Source organism: Colius striatus, chromosome 5 (genome assembly GCF_028858725.1).
Source record: "Colius striatus isolate bColStr4 chromosome 5, bColStr4.1.hap1, whole genome shotgun sequence".
Classification (NCBI taxonomy): Eukaryota; Metazoa; Chordata; class Aves; order Coliiformes; family Coliidae; genus Colius; species Colius striatus.
In genome coordinates, this window is record NC_084763.1 from 51,889,185 (window position 1) to 51,907,699 (window position 18,515).

Sequence of the window (18,515 nt, forward strand, 5' to 3'; positions counted from 1 at the left end):
CAGGCAACAAATTGATGGATAGAAAATAGAAAATTCATTTCAAGTGAGAGAATTTGGAAACTAACACGTACTCAAAACATTGAGATTTTAGTATACCAAAAGTGAAAAATTAAAATCCAGCTATTTCAAAATGATTGTGATTTCTGCCTTAAAACTAATATCATATTTCAGAATTTTGCTTTTAAGAAAAGGCAGGAGCCAGCTCCTTCTCAAGATGCTCTTTTCCCTGTGACCAAGCAGCACTGTGTTCCTAAATGACATGATATAGAAAGCAAATAAATGTGATGAACACCACATTAGAATAACTTCAGACTAAATAAATGGGGAAATAAAGACATTGTAAAAATTAAATTCCAAGCTGTAAAGTTTCTTTGCACACGTCAGAAAATATGAGCTGCCCAGTTCTTTCATGACTCAGCAATACTGTGTTTTGCTTTTCACTCTCTTGCCCCATTAGTTTACATGTGGTTTTAAGACTCTGATTAAGGCTCCCAGAAGGGAACATCTCACTCACCACACAAAAACTCTGGAAGGTGCATAGGTTTGACTATGGCATCCAGGCAGAGAGGCTGCAGATCGCCACTAAGGTGCAGGGCCAGGGTGCTTGCCAAGCCTTTCCATTTCCCAGCCATCACCTCCCACCCTGCAGTTCCCAGCTCTGGAACAAGATATTGGTCTGTGCCTGCTGCAGGCTTTTGTTTTAGTATTTGGGACCTGGAAAAGATTCCTCAGCACCAGCACAATAAACAGGGGAAAAGAGGGGAAAAAAAAGTATATTTTCTCCTCTTTGCTTCCCCTTCCCTAACACACAAGAATTTACACAAGGGGCAAATAACAAAAATCTGCTACTGCACATACAAGAAACAGGCCCAAGAGCTGCCCTGAGAGAAGGGAACTCTGAGTGAGGAGCTATGCCATGTTAAGCTATACAATATGGAAATAATTGAACTGCCAAACAGAGATGATGGCTGCAGCCATGGAACAAAATGCAGAGCATGCCTTAAGCTGCCTATGAAGGAAGGCAACAGCTCAAGGACACTTCCTGGAACAAACAGGAGCAATATGATGGGGAAATGCAGAAACAGAGCAGCAACAGAGCAAAGGCAGAGGGATAGGAGCACCAGAAATCATCCATTTAATGCAAAAGCACAAGCAGATCTGAAACCCTTCCAAGTCTGTTCAGCAATGATGCGTGCTTTTGTAAACAAAAGGAGCTCTTAACATACTTTCCATTTGAAACAAATTCCTCCAAGGGAAGAGTAAAGTGGAACAGCTTCCATTTTAGATTTATGAAAGCATCCAAATGATGTTCTTTATACACCTCTGCACCCTTGACATCATTTCAGGTGTAAGCCAAGTGGCCTAACACCCCAGACAGATGGAAAAGTCATATATACACACAAAAGGTACGTTAGCTAGTGAGCACAAGAACGTCTGCATTTGGCTATGGTGCCTTGAAATCACAACTCTAGTCAAGAAGAGAATTGTTTTCAGCAATCAGGTAAGTTATAAAGCTATGATAGATTCATATGGTTTAGGTCTCTGCTATTCTTTAAAGTTCTGTGGCATAGAGAATACCTTTACTGAATTATTCTTGCATAAGAGAGCAAGACAAGAAGTTAAACACATGCAAACAAGGAGGCTCCCTTTGGAGGGTGGGGCAATCAAACCCCATTCACAATTGTCTCTGACTAGAATAATCCACCAAAGGGGAAAGATGAGTGAGATTCATGTTCTAAATATTTACACCACTGTCATTCATTTCTTTACATCTTAAAAATTTTACTCAGTGGCCTTTACAGCTATTTGATCAGTATTTTTAAATGTCAGCCATAAAAATAAAGCTAGTAAGGAAAAGTAAAACTTTTAATGAATGATAAAGTTGCCAGCAACTCTAGAAGTCTGATACATGCCAGCAGCCTGCATAAGAAAGAGGGTCTTGTTCATGCCCTGCACACAGTGTCCCACATAACATTCAAAACTCTGTTGGATACATAAGATAGCATTGACCCCAGAGCCCCAGGAAACAAGGCCCTGCAAATAAGAGCTAAACCACAGATGTCAAGGAATAATCCTGTCCTGTGAGCTGGGCCAAGGGTAGCAGGCAAGGGGCATAGCCAGGGATGGGAGGTGTCCTGGCCAGAGCAGCCACCACCACACTGTGTGCAGCTGCCACGCTCCTTCCTGTGGCAGAGGAGGACTTCAGCAATATCCCAGCCTGCTCCCATCCTCCCTTTGCCTTTAGACCACAAATCCTGAGTTTAAGAAGAGGCAGTGGATGCTGAACTCCACCCTGTGCCACAGATGTCTTGTGTCAGCTCACCCTGCTAGCAGAATCGGGCCATTCCTGCTCACTGGCCTCCTACAAACACAAGTGGGATTTGCTTTTTCATGGGTAAAAATCAAAATTAAAAAAGGTAACTGCTGTGCCAGATGTTATTGAATGGTATCATTTATTGTGAATCATAGAAAGCATTCAGAGGTCTCCTCTTCACTGAGCAATCCAGAGACCAAGCTCTGTGCCAGAGACCATAAAGAGAATCCCACAAAAGAATTGGTTACAAGACTTGCAATATGAAATAACAGAAGTATAGTAGGAGGATCTCAGTGTCTACCCATGGAGACACTAGACTTAAAACCAAAATTTGTAACATTTATAAACAAGGTAGCACCTTGAAACCAGTAAAAATAAATAAAGTTCACCCACCAGTAAGTCTGCACTTAGAAGTAATCGAGGTACACTGGTGACCTTTGTCAGGCAGACATAGAACATTTAACTTAAGTGTATCCCTAATTTATGATAAAGTTAAAACATAATCAATGTGCTGACTGCATCACTTAGAAACTTTTAGATGCCATGGCAATTTCAATAATAACAGCAGAAACTACTGAATGATCATGGATTATTGGACACTGAAACAATACAACTCCAGTCAAACAATTCCAGCACACGCTGCTGCTCCATTGACATTAAAGCAAACTTCAAAAAGAAGAATCTCTCATGCTTAGACTCATCTGCCTCCAAGTTTTTACCTTCAAATTTTCCCTCATTGAGCTCCATCCATTAGTGCTGAAAGAGGAGCTCAGACACAAGGCTGTGTGCAACCTCTGCCTTTTCAACAGCTGTGTCATTTAGCTGCTTTGAGGATAGTTAATGATGCTTATTAGCATGCTGACAGCTGATAGATCCATCATTAATACCGTTAGTGAATATATCAGCAGTTAGAAACTTCACAGTAGCACAGATAAAGCCTGAGAGACTCTTTTTGCAGACAGTGAACTCCAGCTCAGTGGCATTAGCACTCATCAGTCCATTTTCTCATCATTGCACTAAAAGGAAATAGCTTTATGCTTTCCTGTCCCCCTGAATGTTGAAGTTTGTTCATCCAGATGTAGAGTTTCAACAAAAGACACAAACAGCCCTCAGCAACTTAAGATACTAGTGTACAGGAGATGTGCATTTAAACCTACTTAGGCTGAGGAAGTGCTGAATGTCTTACCCATTTTCAGGCCAAGTGATGCTGGAAGTACTAACTAGTGGCTGAAGAGTAGTAATTCCTTCAGTCACCACCCACATGACACCTACTACAAAAGAACTCCTAATTTGAAGGAAGCAACATACAGGATAACTTGAAATACTACTGAAAGTGCTTCCAGCTAACCTGTTTTTCTTTAACCTAAAAAATGACCTGAACTATTCATAATCAAGTCCCAAGTTGCAGAGAAGCAGAGGTAAGTCAACAATGACATGTTATCTTTTCTAGCTTCATAACAAAAAGCAACAAAGCTTCAGGAACTAGGTTCTTGTCTTGGCCTCACATACAGCTTTGCAAGTGCTAGACTTTGGACTTCTTGCACACCCAATACTTGGCATTGCCTCAATTGCATAAGCTGCATAGAAAGGATATCAAACCACCCATACACAGCATTTCTTCACTCTATGTACCTCTTGCCCAGGAAGCGAGTTTCAGCTTGGATACTGCAACACACAATTTATCTGCATGCAAAAGAAGTAGCCCAAGCACGTAGGTAAAACACTTAAGTCACAGGACTGAGGCTCTTGTGAAATCAAATTGCAAAACCTCCTGTTAGGGAATACAAATGATGAAGGCAAGATCTAACACAGAAGCGCACACTAACCATACAGGCTGGAGAAACCCATAACTCCCAAAGCTGTTTCACTGTGAGGAGAGTCAAGTAGCAGCAGAGGTTGCCCTGAGAGGTTCTGCAGTCTCCATCCTTATAGTTTTTCAAGAGATGACTGGGTCAAGCCCTGAGCAACCTAGTCTGATACCACAGCTGCCCCTGCTGTGAGGAAGAGGCTGCTCTAGAGATCTTCTGAAGACCTTTCCAGCCTGATTTATCCCACGAGTCCTTACATGCCACATTTGGACCTTGATGTTATTCTGCCCTCTGGAAGTCAGTATTATGGGGTTAAACACAAACTGATTCCCTGAATAATACTTCCTATTTCACTGTTTTTAAAGTTCCAGTCTGGCACAAAATATTGTTTATTACTGGGAGAAGGTAATGCAAATAATTTTAGATACCACTGTTCTCCAAACCAAGATGATTAAGAAGCAATTTATGTATAAAACATATTGTCTTTTCCAACTTCTGCCCAACCTCAAAACAAGCTGCTCCTACTGGAAGGCCACAACTTTCATTTTTGCAAACAAAAGTCTTTTTGATGAAACTGTGAGCTAGATTTTATGATAAACATTAACTCTAAATAAAAAAAGAGACTACATTCATTTAAAGTCCCATATAGGGAAACAATGTTGCCTTTTATGGCTATCACATACTAGCTGAATTTCCATAATCAATTGTAATTCAGCACCATATCATCTATTTATATCCGCTGTTCTCAGCCAACTGCAGATTACTGCATGCTCTTGAAAAGTTTGGCCAGGATTTCAGGGTAGTTGGCAAATGCAAGCTGGCAAGCAGTTAGCCAATTAAAGTCTTTAAAATTACTATATCACTACATATGAGAAAAGGGACTGGACATAGCACAAAAATCTTAGTCATGCTTATAATACATGACTCCTTTACGCTTCTCTTCCATTTTGTTTTGCTGATATTACCATAGCATACTACAACTATCCCATCAGTCTTTAAACTGAGACTGCTTAAGTATTAGCTCAATGTTCCAATTATGTTAAAAGAGGATTATCCATACTAAAATGTGGTTTATTAGATGTTACAACAGAAAGCATTTCTTCACTACATGCATAATACATGTTCAACCAAAGTACAAATCGCATGCTCCATGACTGAGTAACAAATACATATAATCCAGCCCTACAGATTTCAAAACAAGCACAGAATTCTACAAAACTTTTTCCAGCAAACATTTCAGGTAACCTTCACACAAAGTCATAGCAGTAAAGGACAGAAAATATTTCCTTTTGCCAGATAGAGTGCAGTTTCCAAGGTAGGACTCATCATTACTAAAGCAATACTCAGTCTTAACTATCTTGACAATCCATGTTCCATTCTGTGTGACCCCAGGAGAATCCCATAGCTTTTCCCTATTGGCATCCCAATATTCAGCAACAGAACAATGCTGAACTCTGACATGCTTGTAGAGGGTCTTCTAGAATTGTATTTTGTGCAATACTGCAAGAAAAAAGTTGGTTTAAGCAGGAACTAGAAAGCTGATGGTGAGAAAGAGTAAACACTGCCAACACTTCACTTTCAAAAACCTGCACACAATTAGTTCCTAAAACAATTAGTAAGTGCTTAATCATAATCAGTCTTGCATGTTATGCTGTACATCATATCCAACTTATACTGCAATTTACAGAATATAGATTCAATGAAATCTGAGGAAAATATGGTAGCAACATAGGTCATGCAGTTACATGTTTCACAGGCTCTGACATTTTAAGTTCTAAGAATACATCACAAACTGCAAATTAGTAAATAAATACATATTTTATTTCCCTGAAAATCTGCTCTGAGACTTTGGACTCTAGGTAGAGAGAGGTTGGATGAACTGAATGCCCAGACATGGGAACAAAGAGATGGAACACAAACCAGCATCAGCTGTGTCAGCCCTGACATCACATCTGGAGAGAAAAGGAGCAAGACGGATGCATCTACACTGGGATATGTGTTGCTCAGGTCTCCTAAATCTGACATGACTAAGTTGAATTCTTCCAGATGAAAGGGGCCCTTTAGCCAGGTGTGCAAGTAAGGCTTCCTGCTCCATCCATATGAAACAAATGAGCATAGGAAACGTTTCTGAAATACTCTATGTTTCTTTGGAATCTCTTATGTTCTAGGAAGCACCAGGAAACACCAACGTCTGCAAGAGCAGTACAGAGATGTATATAGCATCTTAGCAACAAGCAAACCTAGAAGTTTTTTGTTGTGGTGGTTTTATTTTTTTTAAGTTGCATCCTTCATCAAATACTCATCCTCAGTCACAAAGTTTGTAACTTTAGAGAAGTCCTTACAAAGAAATTCACATCTTTTTTAACAAAACTGACTAAGCACTGGCTCTGGGTGCCCAGAGAAGCTCTGGAGTCTCCACCCTTGGAGATGTTCAAAAGCCATCTGGACAACCATATCTGAGTGAGTCTGCTTGAACAAGGAGGTTGAACAAGATGACCTTCAGAGATTCCTGCCAGTCTCCACCATCCCATGATGCTCTCAACTCCTACTTACTTCCACAAAGGTATCATTTCATGTCTCATCATGCTCAAAGATCTACAAGTTGATTGTAGCCTATACTGCATAAAAAGTAAAAAAGGAAAAAGAAGATCACACATTTAAAAATGACACTTTAGAAAGGGTCAGCTTGGATCCTAAAGTACAAAGATGCAAAATACTACAGGAGGAAGGAAGAGATAGAAGGATAGAAACTATATGGCAAGAAATACAAAAGTTACACTGTATTTAAAAAGAACTGAACATCCATGGTCCACAGGATTTTACAGACTTGCCATTAAATTGCATAAACTCAAGCACTGTATCAAGTGATTTGGAGATACTCCAATGAGTCAGTGAAGGGTTTCCTGAGAGGTTTTCAGAGCTAAAGAAGGGTTTGTTCCCCTTCCCTCACCCAAGGACATTGGAGTAAAAGGGATAATAACCAATCATTTTAATATACCCTCAATTAAAAAAAAAAAAAAAAACAAACCTTAACCATTAAGGGATATTTCTGGAGGGAACACTCATTACCCAAATCCATTCTGTCCCTGCCACAGAACCTGTTTCTCCTCATGGCCCCCTACTCTGGCACAAATAATATTATTACCTTGAGATCTGGCAGTACACCTCAGGGTTAGCAAGAAATACCTCAGTGTTTTCTTTGATTTTTGTATACATGTTCAGAGTTATTTCATTTCATGCTGGCTTGGAAAACTACTGTTCCATTATTTAATGAATTCTGAGGTATTCAAGAATGTGGCCAATTCCAGCTTATATTAGATGAAAAATGGAAGAAACACTATTATTCAACTGTGTCAAGAAAAAATATAGTATCTGTCTTGCATATATAAACTGTGTATACAAGTTCCCAGATATCTTTAGTGAATCCAAATCTACAAGTCTAGAGAGACAAACAGATAAACTTAATGTCAAGCTTTCCATGCAAGTCTTCACAAGATGAAGACCAAGGACCTCACTTTTTTCAATCAGAAGGATTTAGATGTTTGGTATGATAGAAGAATATCCCATTGCATGACAGCTTTCAAGGAAAAGCAATTTATTTTTTGCAGAATTAAAGAATCTGTAATGCTTAGCTGCAAAGCATTGTTTTTGAAGAGACTCAAAGGTCCTAGTACATTGCCATGGACTGGAAAGCCCTTCACCCCCAGGTCAGCAACTTACATTCTAGCCAGGTTATTTATGAGGTAAAACCCATCACCCTTTGAATGCTGAAGTTGCCAGGTTCAGTATCATTTCTGGGATGCAAAAACATACAGATACCATAACAAACCAGTCACATGAACAGCTTCAGTGGAAAAATCCAGGAGGCCAGTTAGTGCACAGAACTAATCAGTTACCAAAAGTGGACCAAGATAACTAAGCTGGGTTTGCAATACAATTCCTCTCTACAGGCTTGAGCTTCTGCCCATCACAACAGTGTCAAAAACAGAATCAGCATAAGGAATGGTAAAGTAAAAGTAACCTTTCATCCTCCATCAGATTGTTACTCATTCCAATTTGATACAAGTGATAGGTCATATAGAAAAAGAAAGTCCACATTTTTCCTCTTCCCCTGCCAGCTAATATTAGTTCCACCCCACTTTCCCAGCTATTTCTTCAGTTCCCTCCCTCTCAGCTTGCTTTGTGTTCTCGACTTGCTTCAGTACATTGTCCTTTGTCTTAGTCCCATATTTACCACCCATAGTCTATTTTCTCTCCATTGCTTTCTTCACTGCTTCTTACAACTTCTATTAGTCCTCTGCAAACACAAAGTGATTAATCAAGATAATTATAAAAGTAAACAAGTCTTATCTTTAAGACTTCTATATCTATAAAGCAACTTTTAAGTACCTAAGTTCCCAGTAAGTACCTGCATTAATTTTTCTATATGTATCTAAAAATCCCAAGTGTAATAGGGATAAAATAGAATATAAAAAAAAAGTAGAAATTCAACCATGGCTGAGAGTTAGAAGAGGAACTAGAACTAAAGACAACCTCACTTTCAAGTCTGAGTGAAAGACAAGCTTCAAAATCATTAACTGTCTCCCTTTGCTTACAGCAAGAGGTCACAGCAAATGTCAAACACAAGAGAGCTGTTCAATTAAGGGCAACCTTACAAAATCCAAACTGTTACCAACAGCAGCCTAGACGTCATCCTCGCCCCAACAAAAACCCTGCCCGGACAGCAGCTATTACACAAGACTCCACACCAGAGAGCTGCCAGGCTTTAACCTTCAATAAGGGGAAATGAATTCATTCTCTCAAGAAACAATTCTGCCAGACCCAAGTATTGACTTCCTTAGGAATATATCAGATAAAAAGAAAAAAAGGCAAGCTAACTTTTCCCGTCTCTTCCTACAGCTTAAGCCAAAAGCTATACATGTAGAGTAACAGCACAGTCATTTATCACAAAGCAATAAAAAGGAAATTACTATTTTAAATAGCAAAAAGTATGTAGACAGTAAGTTAGCCATTCAGAGTATGTAAAAAAAACCTAACACACAAAAACAAATAAGAAAACCACACAAGCCCCATGATGAATAGGAATACAAAGGCAATGCTTTGATGGTAGAGGGTGGGAAGCATATTCCAGGGAATAAAAAAAAACCCCAAACAAATAACTAAATGCAGTAGTTTTCTTCAATGGCAGTTTTATTGTTACACACTGAATGCCTTAGAAGACATAGCCTGTCTAAACTATAGCAAATTGTCAGAACAGTTTTAGAATAATTCATCTGCCATACAGAGAAAAAACTCAGTATATCATTCCAGGCACAGAAGCATTAAAAATACTCAGTACTAAACCTCTTCTAATTTTGCAATGACCTGGGGATAAAGGATCTCTAAAATGTTCAAGCCTAAACTATGACATTATACAAAATCTTTGGGCCTCTGCACATCAGTTAGAGCTCCAGGTATGCACAGTATGAAATCAGAGCAAGTTTCTGGCTGTAGAAAGAGTTGTGCATGATTAACACTGCACCCAGGACACTGTACATACAAGATGACTGCTGTGTGCACAGGACTTCCTGAATGCATTAGTCTGGGTGTTACCAAAGGAATTCAAGATTAGGTTTTATTTCTTGGTAAATATACAGTTAAGGGAGGGAAAAAAAAAGAAAAACTTGTTCTATTTAGTCAGAGATCTTCTAACTTGGCCACTGTATGAAACTGCCACTCTTAGAAAGCTAGATGATACTAGCTTAGATAAGAGTTCTACGCACCGCATACTTGCTGTGCTTTGCTTCACACAGTTCACAAGGTCAGAAGAAAAAAAACAAAACATGGCTTTGATTTTCATCTCTAACTTAAAGGAAGTCAGTTTGCTAGGATTCTGAAAGATAACATCTTAATGTTTAATATTACGCAATGCTTTATCTAATAGTCTAACTATGCTTTCAAAACAAGAAAAAGCTCCTGTCCACGTTGCCTTTCCAAGCAACCTGAGATATACAGTCAGCTGGTCATTTCCATGGGCACTATGCAGTGCTCATCAGCAGAGCTCCAAACAAGTATTTTGAAGGTATTAGAACAGAGAAAGAACAAGAAATGAAAGCAAATTAAGAATGACTGATTTTAAACAGGCACAGAAAAATAAGCACTAAACGTGACAAATATTCTAGGAAACTTACATCACCATGACCACCAATACTACAGGGGCTGAACTTTGCCAAACATCAACAAATTCTCCTATTCTTGAAGTTAACAATAGCTTAACTCCAGAAGCAGTAGAAAAAGTTTGCTCTCGGCTGACAGGAGATGATACCTCAGAGCACATCCAAGGGCAAAAACAGACTCAAAATATCTCACAGAGCATCATCCACCCTCACGCGGTCCCTGAGAGCAGGACAGCAAGCTTGAGGACCCTGGACTTGAGCTGTCTGGAGAGCTGTGCTTTCATCTTCAGGTCTCAAAATAAAAGCTTCCGACTGAAACTCCTCATTCTTAAAGGTCTGAAGCTTTTTTTCCTCCGAAAAAAGACTAGCAATTCTGTTGCAGAAAGCTACTGCCTACAGTCAACGTATGTAATAGATTGTTCCCCTGCAACCCCGCCTTCATGTTTTGGGGGGGAAAGTCGTTTTTATGGCACTCTATGCTTAGCAATAAGTAACTTCAAAGTTGGACATATTCGTAAGTTTACTCACAAGCAGAAGACATGCAGAGGTTCGCACGGGGACAGCCAGAAGGATGCGGCGCTACCGACCCACGCCGTGCCGGCCGCCGGAGCCCACCCGTGTGCGGCCACCCAGCCCGCTCCGCTCCCGGCGGGGCTGCCAGTAACCCCCCGCACCCGGCACCCACTCGCCGGGGTCCGGCTGCCCTCGGCCTCCCCAACTTCGCTGACGGTCCCGGGGAGCAGCGGCAGTGCCAGCACCGGCAGGAGGGGGGCTCAGCCCCGCCGCCCCCGCCCCACTCCCCCATCCACAGCCCAGCCGCCGCAAGGTCACCCCCTTCCCCAGGAAAGCAAACTTTGGGTACCACTCACTTCCGCGGAGCAGCGCGGAGAGCCGGGATGCAGCCGCCGCGGGGAGACCGGGGGCCGGCGCGGAGCCTCCGCCGGCTGCAGCGCGCAGGGCTGTAAGGCTGCGCGTTTCCTCCTCCTTTTCCTCCTCCCTGCCCCTCTGCCTGACGACTTTCAGTTCACCTGCCGGCAGCCCGGCTGCGGCGGGGCGGGCGGCTCCGCAGCCCTCCGCGGAACTGCAGTGAGTGCCGCAGCGCGCTCCCCGCCCCACGGGGGGAGCCGGGCCGGCGGGGCTGGCCGCGCCTCGCAACCCCGCGGCCGCTCGTCCCGCCGGGGCACGGCGCGGGCTCTGCCCTGGGGTGCCCGCAGAACCCAGAGCGGGAGGGCAGGCAGGATCCCGGAGCTGCCGAGGACCGTCCCAAGCCCCTCCGCCAGTGCGAAGGCAGCGCGGCCCCGCTGCGCGCACACCCTCCGCGTCCCGGGATCCTTTCCCTGTAGCGGCTTCTTGCCTGCAGCTGCTGGGGAGGGATTACCCCACTGCTGTCAATCACCTTCCCGGTGAGGGGCTATAAATATTTATTAAGCATCCTAATAGCTGCATCAGGCTCAGCGTAACACTTTATTGGTGTTACTCCTGTGACTCAGACCTCTAAAACCAGTCCTACACGTGTTTAATTTTAACTCGCTAACGCACTGCACCGGCCAGCCCCGCTCCAGGGAAAGGATCTTTTGCAACAGCCAGGTGAAGAGGTTTGCTAGAAGGGCAACAGAGTGCATCTTAGCACCTAAAAACATCCTTTCTCCTTTCCAAGGGTAGCCGACTGTTTGCTGGCTTGAGTGGTCTCCATCAGGATATATCCACCAGTGAGGAGGCAACCATGGTCTTCTGTGGAGGCATTGCATTTGCAGACCCATCCAGACAAGCTGGGCAATTATGCTCTAAGCAAGCTGTGAAAAATATCTTAAGCAAGAATCTGAATGCTCAGGGAGCCCCCGACATAAGCAGCTGGTCTTGGATGCAATTCACTGTGTAATCTCTCTAGCAAGTAAGAAATGACAGAAACTTTGTATGACTGTATATGTGTTGAAAAAAACACAATAAATAGGATCTCTCAAGACAGGATAAATGAAATATACAAAATTACTATCAGTTTTTGGTTTTCCCCCTTACCAAAATGCCTCTTAATGCCGGGTGGCATACAACCATACTAATGGAAGCTTCCCAAGCTTGCAATACCTCTGCAACAGTTGCCATCTTTGTAGATGTTACTTATCTGAGCAATTTCAGAGGTAAAAATGAGAAAGGTCAAGACAGGCAGCCCTTAATAACCTCGATTACAAAGGCATAAGGTTACCTTGATTTTTTTGATGAAGGGTAGTGGGAATAGTGGGGGGGGGGGGGGGGGGGCAGGTAATCTTTAAAATTGAATCAGCTACAACACAATTTTAGTTTCTGCTTTTCTGCACCTTTTGCTTCCAACCAGCTGACAATTCTGTCTGGAAACCAGTCAGTGCTTGACCTTTCTATCATTAAGCATATAGCTTCGTCTGCATAGCATGCTGGGATACAAACAACAGCTCTGAAGTTGAATAATCCCACTTAAACTTGAGTTAGAGTTGCAACAAAATACTGTTCATGTATATTCTTCCAAACTTCATGTGTGCTAATATAAATAAATAACTAATTGGCAGTTTGCCCATCTTTGAGATTTCAGTGTAAATGAAAAAAAGGAGATCTTAATCCAAGGACTTTACTTTTGATAAGAGTGATACACTGCCATTATGCCTGTGGTAAGAGGCATTTGTATTTGTTTTATAGCAAGGTACAGGGGCTAGTGCAGCTGACCTGAGACTCAGTCAGCCTTTCTGGCTCAATCTGCCCATCTCTTGCTGTAATTGAAAATTTAATGAATTCAGATTGGGTTTCACAAGCAAATTATTGCCCCTCCACTAAAGATGCTTGTGAAAGGAATAGTTTTTGGAATGGTATTTGACTTGACATGCCAGAAATAAAAGTAAGTACATTCATGCCCCATATGCCCTTACGTAAAATACCTAAGATAACAGTAGCATAGTGTATGATCATAATGTTAACTACATTTTCCCAGCTTTGAATTTTTCATTTAAAATCATCCAAAAGAATTTGTTTATTATCATTACTTTTAATGCCTCCTGGGCTGTAAGGTCCTACAGCAAAGTGTGCTTTTAAACAGTTAACAAGATGGGGATTATTCCTAACTGATGTAACCTTAAAGGAAACATGTAATGGATACAATTGTAATATTAACAGTACCTACTACACCGGAAACTACAGACAGGTCAGCCTCACCTCCATCCCTGGAAAGGTGATGGAATAGCTCATCCTGGATGCCATCTCAAAACACATGAAGGGAAAGATGATTATCAGGGTGATGCAACTCAGATTCATCAACGGAAATCCTTCTTGACCAACGGGTACAGCAGCGGATGTCATCTACCTTGACTTCAGAAATACTTTTGACACTGTCTCCCATAACATCCTCATCAGAAAGCTCAGGCAGTGTGGCTTGGATGAGTGGACAGTGAGGTGGATCAAGAGCTGGCTGAATGACAGAGCCCAGAGGGTGGTGATCAATGGCATGGAACCGAGTGGGAGGCCTGTGGCCAGTGGAGTTCCACAGGGATCAGTTCTTGAGCCAGTCTCGTTCAACATCTTCATCAATTAACTGGATGAGGGGACAGAGTGACCCTCAGCAAGCTCTCTGATGACACCAAACTGGGAGGACTGGCTGATTCACCAGAGGCTGTGCTGCCATTCAGTGGGATCTCAACCGGCTTGAGAGTTGGGCAGAGAGGAACCTCATGAGGTTCAACAAGGACAAGTGCAGAGTCCTGCACCTGGGAAGGAACAACCCCATGCACCAAAACAGGCTGGGGGTGACCTGCAGAGAGAGACCTGGGAGTTTGATTAAAACAAACCAATTAACAAATTAACCATCAGCCAGCAATGTGCCCTCGTGGCCGAGAAGGCCGATGGCATCCTGGGATGCATCAAGAAGAGTGTGGCCAGCAGGTCAAGGGAGGTTCTTCTCCCCCTCTACTCTGCCCTGCTGAGTCCTCGTCTGGAGTCCCATGTTCAGTTCTGAGCTCCTCAGCTCAAGAGAGATAGAGAAGAGTACAGGGCTACCAAGGTGGTCAGGCGACTGGAACATCTTTCTTACGAGGAAAGACTGCAGCATCTGGGACTGCTCAGCCTAGAGAAGGGGGGACTGAGGAGGGATCTCATTAACACTTATAGGTATTTAAACGGTGCATGTCAAGAATGTGGGGTGACACTTTTTTCTGTGTCCAGTACTAGGACAAGGGATAACGGACAAAATCTGGAACACAAAAAATTCCACTTAAACATAAGGAAAAACTACAGTACTGTAAGGGTGAGGTAGCCCTGGCCCAGGCTGCCCGGGGAGGGTGTGGAGTCTCCTTCTCTGGAGCTTCGCTTTACAAAACCCAACCTGGACACATTCCTCAGTGACCTGATCTAGGTGGACCTGCTTTATCAGGGGAGTTGGACTAGATGACCTTTAGAGATCCCTTCCAACCCCTACCATTCTGTGATTCTGTGATCATTATAAGAACCAGGGGGGAAAAAAAAAAAGTGCCTTTGCATTTAGCAATGTGTCAGGCAGTTTAATTCAAAAGCAGCTGAAATTATCTACCTCAGCATTTTCAAGGGAAGCTGTTCAGTCCAGCTGAGAGCAAATCTGTGTAATTTCTTTCCAGAAAGAGGAAGAAAGAAGCTGTGAGGGACTGAAAGGAAGATGCTGCCCTGCAAACACCCATCTATACATTGCCATGTGCTGCATGAAAAGGTCCTGCTGTGGAGATACTCTTTGTCAGCCCCCACAGAGGTCCTGTCTGATTTCTATTTTCAATGACACCAACAGAGTCAAGGTCCCAGTCCTACACAGTCATTTAAAAATTATTTCATCTTAGGAAAATCCCAGTGATATCCATCAGATTTAGTACAGGTCCAAGACTCTCTGTCTGTTGGCCTAACAAGCAGGTTACAGCCCAAAGCCTTGTAAATGTGTACTCACAACAATTTTTTACACCACTGGAAACTGCACTGGAGAAATCCCTGTCTGGGGTTAATCCAAACCCATTCTTAATCAATTTAAGATGATCTTAACAATATATATGCCCAGTCACAGAAAATTCTTGTGAATTTATACCTTACATTAAAATTGCATTTAGAATTGCATTTCTATCTTCAGACAAGCACTATTTTTTCATATACTCCTATTGAAGTAAACAATTCTTCCTGCAGTCAGAATAAGGATTTCAACCTTGTTTTCAGGTAACATTAATTACTTGATATCTGTTTAGATGTTGTATACAGCTATAACAGTTACAAACAGCAAGGTACTGATATGCAGCTCTTCACAAGGGGAAAGCAGTAAGCAAGAAGTTAAGTCAGCTGGAGATATTAAATTCAAAGATGAATACTTACTTGTTTTGAAATATTTGGTATTGTGATAGGGTTCTTGTGAGTGTGTGTTCTGCTTTGCTAAGTACCCCATTTACAGGAAAGTTCTCATTCCCAGTCACACTATGAGAAATTAAGGGAATTTTTGTAGATGTGATATCCATAAAACTTCTGGATTCACTGATTTTATTGCTCTATTGTCTTCCTGAGACAAATATGAGGTTGCTTTAAGTTATCTTTACATCTAAAACTGTTCAGCCTAAATACTACATGCCCTCTGTTTTCCAAGAGTCCAGAGGAGACTGGAAGTACTAAAAAAGAAACAAACCCAAAAGCCAAAAAACTTCCTCACATTTTTATCACCTTGCAAAAGAGAAGAAAAGTCTGACACTACATTTTCTTTCTCTCTTGCATCTGTGCCCCACCTTCTATTCTTCTACAAAGGAATATCTAACTTTTGGGAATGGGGACCAAGCACATTCACTTGGTCTCTGGGTCTATGCAGTGTCATTCACGCTGGGCAATGAAGCATTTCAAGATACCTGAATTGATTAAATATAGGATTGCACTGCTGCAGAATTACTCAGGGAAGGCTCATTTCCCAGAAAGCGCCATTCACAGCAACACAGAGCCACTGCAACAGAACCAAACCTCCTGGGAGGTTGTGAACTTGCAGTTCAGCATCTGAGCCAAATTCACCCCCCTTGCAGCACGACTTGACATCCACCTCAATGAGGAACTTATTTGTTCTCACATATCTTTGGTAGCTATAGCATGCACTTGTTTTAATTTCTTTTTTATGGAATGATCTTTAGGCTTTATTTACATTTTCCTGGATTTAATTCAGGTCTCCAAGGAGGGAGCTCTGCAGAAAAAATGTCCTTCAAAACTTTCTGCATTTAAAAAGAAAGCAGTGCCGCAAGTCTCATCCTGGCAGTGTTCTCCCTCAACTTGGAGCACACAATCCTCCTTGAAACTCCAAACAGCAGGGGAAAAAGAGCTTTTTATCAAAAAGTATCACAGGGTTTTGTAACAGTATGTAGCAGAGCACTCATTTCAGCAATGTCTTAAAGCAAGAGAGAGGTCTTGATAATACTTAAATTCTTATGAAAATCAACTGCTTGAGTGTCCACACCCAGGATAAGACAGGTGAGATCCAGCTAATTCATCTCTAGAATGGCAGCTTTCCCCATGGCAGCTTTTCTTTGAACTACAAGGTATTCTGGAGCATCGTCACTTTAGATGCAGCTCTGGAAAAGAGTGTCAAGTCTGTGACAATTACCCAGATCTGGTTTTGTAAACAAAGGGGTAACATGTCAGCCAAGAGGACACAAATGGAGTCCAGGCTGGGCGGTCAGGAGGCTATCTCCAGCTCTAGATATTATCATCAGTATCTCTGACATGGGTATTTGTCACAAACTCCTGTTTCTCTCCTGTGAACCTAACCCCAAATCTGCATTTTTCTCTGCTTCTACTGGAAAAAAACCCTCATAACTAAATATTTCAATACCAATTGGCTTTTTAGCATCCCTCAGAGATCTGAAGCTTCTTTTTGCCTTGCCCCACCTCAAGTATTCCCTTGGCTTTGTTTGAGTCAAAAGAGAACCAATTAACTTATCCTCCCATTTTGATATTGGAGTCAGGCAAAGCCATTTTCTGACCTTCCTAGCAATTCAGCTTCATTAACTCTAAAGTTTTATTAACTTGTGTGTTTTCTATGCATTGCTGAAGAAAACAAGGTTTCTGATGCTTCACGAACTTAGAGTTATTGAGTTCTGAATGAAATATACTGAAGAATATATTAGAAAATTAAAACTCACATAAAAAAGAACACTTAGGTTTTACTTATGTACTGGACTATACCAGCTGGAATTACATTAAAATGTCAAAAGTCATAACATTTCAATAAAATGGAAATGAACAATGTCACATTAGAATTAATAAGAAGGCAACTCAAATATTCCAAGTTTTCTTCCCAACTATGTCAGGTATTCTGCTGCTGGCTTCAGTAGAAATCCATGTGTAACTGAGAGGAGAAGAGTAGTAAGAGGAACACGCTGGATAACCAACAAAAACTGGGGATAAATGCTGTGTCCTTGTCTTCACTCGCAATGCAAAAAAAAAAGAAGCTTGCTCTTTCCTCACCTCTACATTAGAGATTAAGAAAGGTTCCAGAACTACCTAACGTGTGAATCCATATTTATGCTGTTAGATTTCCTCCTGGAAAAAGAGCCATGTCTGTTAGCCATGGGTTTTTAACCATGAGTTATTTTTGGTAGGAAGCTAAAATAACTTTTAAATTTTATTTTCAATGGTTTGATTTTAGAGATGCTAAGTAAAGCTGCAAATAGTTCTTAACACAAATTGAAGCCTGTTAGAACCTGAATTGTAATAATGACCTTACAGAGATCCTACAGGGATCTAACAGGGAATTATATTTCTGATAGAAAAACTTCTGATGGGAATAGAACAATTTCTTTGCAAAGGGAAACTAAGACAGTCAGAAGTATCAAGTTTGGAAAAGAGAAAACTGGGAGCATATAAAAAAGGTATTAAAATTATGGACAATATGTAGATGCAAAATAAGAAACCATTACTTGCTCTCTCTCATAATTCACGGTCTGTAGTTCACCAGTTGAAGTTATCCAATTTCAAGTTTAAAGAGATGGAAGCACTCAGCAAGGCAACATGTCACTCAGCCTGTAATACAAATGTTTTCAAAAATCAATTCATTTTCACAGCCAATGTCCAAGGAAGGCTGCTGAATACAATGCTATGGATACAACGTTTGGTATAGAAGTCCCTCCCTAAACTGATAATTTGTTGCATTTTTGCTTATGCTTACTTTCTTCATACTAATCTGCCACTGGTTATCAGAGACAGCAGACACTGAGCGAGCTGGGCCTTTGCTCTCATCAAGTGTGATTG

General features: G+C 41.6%; 1 protein-coding gene across 1 annotated transcript in view; it reads right to left on the reverse strand.

Moving 5' to 3' along the window:
• Positions 1-11,201, reverse strand: part of KIAA1217 (KIAA1217 ortholog) — a 356,921-nt gene extending 345,720 nt beyond the window's left edge. Inside the window, exon 1 of the mRNA XM_061996582.1 lies at positions 11,147-11,201. The gene's annotated coding sequence lies outside the window, so the exon portion shown is untranslated. The remainder of the gene's footprint in view (positions 1-11,146) is intronic.
• Positions 11,202-18,515: the final 7,314 nt, after the last annotated feature.